The 5,278-nt window shown below is 43.0% G+C and overlaps 1 non-coding gene across 1 annotated transcript; it reads right to left on the minus strand.

Annotated features, from left to right (window-relative positions):
- Positions 1–1,024: 1,024 nt before the first annotated feature.
- On the minus strand, positions 1,025–2,945 carry LOC143262667 (small subunit ribosomal RNA). The gene has a single exon (XR_013036397.1). It is a non-coding gene; the product is annotated as a small subunit ribosomal RNA (ribosomal RNA).
- Between the last annotated feature and the right edge of the window lie 2,333 nt (positions 2,946–5,278).

Here is a 5,278-nt window from a genome sequence, read left to right on the forward strand (position 1 = left end):
CCAAAAACGACGGGGATATGGATATTCAAACTGGACAATTATCAACCCGATACTGGATTCGAAAAGTTTCTCTCTCCTTTCGTCGTTATTTACACCGGACGGACTCACGGCCGGCTCTAGCTGGGTGTCATATATATATATACGTCCCACGCTCATGCTGCCACTAGCGCGCAACAGAGTAGGGTGTCAATGACAACGACACAGCATTGAAACGAGCTACACAAGCCGGTCTCTCTTGATACCAATGTAAACGAGCATTAAGTTATCTTCAGACTGCCCGATATTTTCGTCCTTTGGACTTTCCCAACGATTCCTTTTTTTCTTTTTTTTTTACACACCACAGCGAAGACTTGAGGAAGCGTGATTAGCACGCTCGCATCCCTCCCTGTCCTACTACAACTGTAAAGAAAGAAAAAAGAATACATTGGGCTTTCTCTCTATCGAGAAGATGGCCTACGCAACGCAGATCAAAGGCCTAATACGTGTAATATAATACGCGTCTGGCCGTGTATAAATCACGCACGAATGATCTGGTCGGGCCCAACTCTTCTCGTACGCTTATTTTTCCGTGTTGGGGCACTATCATAAAATCACACAAACCCCAACACGTGTGTGTCTTGGAAGGAAGATGGCCTACGCAACGCAGATCAAAGGCCTAATACGTGTAGTACACACGTCTGCCGTGTAAATCACGCACGAATGATCTGGTCGGGCCCAACTCTTCTCCACCACACCACATCCCAACTTTGTACATTTTTATATATTTTTGTGCGTTGGGGCACCTTCATAATCACAAACCCCAACAACACATATATCTCTCTCTTTGAAAGATTTGTTGTGGCCTACGCAACGCAGATCAAAGGCCTAATACGTGTAGTACACACGTCTGGCCGTGTAAATCACGCACGAATGATCTGGCGGGCTCAACAATATCTTTTTTTTTTATATGAATTCTTATCCACAAACTAATCGAATTCATTTTCTCTCCTCCTCTCCTCTCTCTTTGAGATATATTGGAACATTGTAATGATCCTTCCGCAGGTTCACCTACGGAAACCTTGTTACGACTTTTACTTCCTCTAAATAATCAAGTTTGGTCATCTTCCCGGCATCATCGGCAATGCCGAAACATTGCCGCGCACCAGTCCGAAGACCTCACTAAATCATTCAATCGGTAGTAGCGACGGGCGGTGTGTACAAAGGGCAGGGACGTAATCAACGCGAGCTTATGACTCGCGCTTACTGGGAATTCCTCGTTCATGGGGAATAATTGCAAGCCCCAATCCCTAGCACGAAGGAGGTTCAGCGGGTTACCCGGGCCTTTCGGCCAGGGAACACACGCTGATTCCTTCAGTGTAGCGCGCGTGCGGCCCAGAACATCTAAGGGCATCACAGACCTGTTATTGCTCAATCTCGTGCGGCTAGAAGCCGCCTGTCCCTCTAAGAAGATTTGTTTGTACGTTGGTAGTAAAAACCCCACCGGCAGAAGCCGAGAGCCTTCGAGATACCATAATTACGTCTATTTAGCAGGCTAGAGTCTCGTTCGTTATCGGAATTAACCAGACAAATCGCTCCACCAACTAAGAACGGCCATGCACCACCACCCACCGAATCAAGAAAGAGCTATCAATCTGTCAATCCTTCCGGTGTCCGGGCCTGGTGAGGTTTCCCGTGTTGAGTCAAATTAAGCCGCAGGCTCCACTCCTGGTGGTGCCCTTCCGTCAATTCCTTTAAGTTTCAGCTTTGCAACCATACTTCCCCCGGAACCCAAAAGCTTTGGTTTCCCGGAAGCTGCCCGCCGAGTCATCGTAGGAACTTCGGCGGATCGCTAGCTGGCATCGTTTATGGTTAGAACTAGGGCGGTATCTGATCGCCTTCGAACCTCTAACTTTCGTTCTTGATTAATGAAAACATTTTTGGCAAATGCTTTCGCTTCTGTCCGTCTTGCGACGATCCAAGAATTTCACCTCTAACGTCGCAATACGAATGCCCCCATCTGTCCCTATTAATCATTACCTCGGGGTTCCGAAAACCAACAAAATAGAACCGAGGTCCTATTCCATTATTCCATGCACACAGTATTCAGGCGAAGGTAGCCTGCTTTGAGCACTCTAATTTGTTCAAAGTAAACGTACCGGCCCACCTCGACACTCAGTGAAGAGCACCGCGATGGGATATTAGTTGGACCGCCCCGTGAAGAGCAAAGCCCACCGGTAGGACGTACCACATAATGCCAGTTAAACACCGCGAGCGATGAACCGACACTGTGACACACAGATTCAACTACGAGCTTTTTAACCGCAACAACTTTAATATACGCTATTGGAGCTGGAATTACCGCGGCTGCTGGCACCAGACTTGCCCTCCAATGGATCCTCGTTAAAGGATTTAAAGTGTACTCATTCCGATTACGGGGCCTCGGATGAGTCCCGTATCGTTATTTTTCGTCACTACCTCCCCGTGCCGGGAGTGGGTAATTTGCGCGCCTGCTGCCTTCCTTGGATGTGGTAGCCGTTTCTCAGGCTCCCTCTCCGGAATCGAACCCTGATTCCCCGTTACCCGTTACAACCATGGTAGGCGCAGAACCTACCATCGACAGTTGATAAGGCAGACATTTGAAAGATGCGTCGCCGGTGCTATAAGACCATGCGATCAGCACAAAGTTATTCAGAGTCACCAAAGCAAACGATGGACGAGTGTAAACACCCGCCACCGATTGGTTTTGATCTAATAAAAGCGTTCCTACCATCTCTGGTCGGAACTCTGTTTTGCATGTATTAGCTCTAGAATTACCACAGTTATCCAAGTAAATTTTAGTACGATCTAAGAAACCATAACTGATTTAATGAGCCATTCGCGGTTTCACCTTAATACGGCATGTACTGAGACATGCATGGCTTAATCTTTGAGACAAGCATATGACTACTGGCAGGATCAACCAGGGAACTATACAATATGTATATATAAAATGGACAAAATTTAAATCCTTTTCCATCGTCGCCTGTTTCATATATATATGTCAGGTCGACACACCATTTTTCTCTTTCAAATATGTACAAGTTTTGCCACATTCCGCGCTTGTAACATATCTTCTTTAACGCTCAATTTCTTTCATTTTTCTACCATACAGATATTACCGTACGCCCAAAAACGTACGTATTATATTTTTGTTCTATCATAAAATCACATTTTTCTACGTACGCCAGCTTCGTACGTTTCTATCTTTGCCTTCATAAAATCACAAGATAATTTTATCTTCAAGAGTCTCGCTATTAACATCTTGTAAGATAAATGTACGTCCCAGCTAAAACGTACAAATACTTCAAGTTAAGTAATAATATATCATCGCTATTGACAAATTTTTAAGATCCAAGACACAGTTCTCTCTATATGTTTTAATATTTTTTATGTACTCAAATATATTCAAAGGAAAAAGTACATGGGTGATGCCATAGTCGTGGAAGCGCGTACGCTCACGCTGATCTTCTGACCGCCGGAAGCACGAAACCTCTGATCTGGGCAAAATCGGCAAGCCGAGGAAGAACGGACAGGACACATGCTGGACTGGCGAGAAAGCGTGTTCTTCCGCTCGCGCTAGGCATTTCGATTTCTGACACCTCTTGATTTAAAAAATCAGTTTTTTGATAGTTTTCTCTCTCCACTGGGCTATTCATTTTAGCCACAGTTTTCAATTGGTACGATTTGCTTCCAAATCTTACAGATGCATTTTAAAAAATTTTTCCATCGCTCGGACAGAAGAGTCGATTGCTCAGTGAGTACGAGTATACATACAAAGTGCATACGGGTAACCAACCCCGTAGGGCTTGCCACATATGGGCCATTCGGTCAAAGACACCGACCCGTGGCCACGCTGTGTGGAGAAAAGTCCGTAACGTAAACGGCACGAAACAGTCAGGACCGAAGCCCCGAAGGAGCTCTGAGACAGCTTCTCGACCGAGATCGTAGAATTGGCCCAAAACCCGCTCTGCTCCGTCCGCCTCGCACGGACCGTGTATCTCTTATAGATACCGAACGGCCGGCAAGGACGCCGGCGCCGCCGGCCGAATAGCACGCGCGCTTATGAGTGTAAACCGCCGCGGCAACAGACCGCCCGGCCGTGCTGTTGTAACATAGCGCGTGAACGAACGAAAAAAATTTTTATAGTAAACATTAAAATAAATTACACTACCGTAAACTAGACAAAAAATTACACATTTTTTCCCAATATGAAAATTTTCACAAACTTTTTAAAGTCCCATCGCATCGAGTAAACTTTTTTAATAACGCGTCCGCACGATTCTAAATGCTTAATCCATATGTGAAATCGTTCACTGATCACGAATATCGTATTTAAAAAAATTACAAAAATTTATTTTTCAAAATAATCAAAAAAAACCGAAAAATCACAAGAGTAAAGTACCATTATTTTAAACAACATGTCGTTCTAAATGCTTAATCCCTATGTAAAAAAGTTATTTAAGCAAGAATATGTAATTGAAAAAAATTAGAAAAATTTATTTTAGCCGTAAATCGAAAATAATGGGGACACCGGAGCTGTTCGAAGCGCCGAGACGCGCCGCGTACGGCCGAATATTTTCTAAGTCCCAACGTACCGATCAAGAGTAAAGTACCATTTTCCTACATTAGATTTCGTTCTAAATGCTTAATCCCTATGTAAAAACGTTAGTTAAGCAAGAATATCGTATTTTTAAAAAAATCTAATGATACGATTTTCCAGAAAATTGAAAAAACCGAAAAATGTCAAGAGTAAAGTGCCATTTTCTGACATTAGATTTCGTTCTAAATGCTTAATCCCTATGTAGAAACGTTAGTTAAGCAAGAATATCGTATTTTTAAAAAAATCTAATGATAGGATTTTTCAGAAAATTGAAAAAACCGTAAAATGTCAAGAGTAAAGTGCCCTTATTTTAAACAATGTATCGTTCTAAATGCTTAATCCCTATGTAAAAAAGTTATTTTAGCAGGAATATGTTATTGAAAAAAATTAGAAAAATTTATTTTAGCCGTAAATCGAAAATAATGGGGACACCGGAGCTGTTCGAAGCGCCGAGCGCGCCGCGTACGCCCGAATATTTTCAAAGTCCCAACGTACCGATCAAGAGTAAAGTACCATTTTCCTACATTAGATTTCGTTCTAAATGCTTAATCCCTATGTAAAAACGTTAGTTAAGCAAGAATATCGTATTTTTAAAAAAATCTAATGATAGGATTTTCCAGAAAATTGAAAAAACCGAAAAATGTCAAGAGTAAAGTGCCA

Source organism: Megalopta genalis, unplaced genomic scaffold (genome assembly GCF_051020955.1).
Source record: "Megalopta genalis isolate 19385.01 unplaced genomic scaffold, iyMegGena1_principal scaffold0166, whole genome shotgun sequence".
NCBI classification, from domain to species: domain Eukaryota; kingdom Metazoa; phylum Arthropoda; class Insecta; order Hymenoptera; family Halictidae; genus Megalopta; species Megalopta genalis.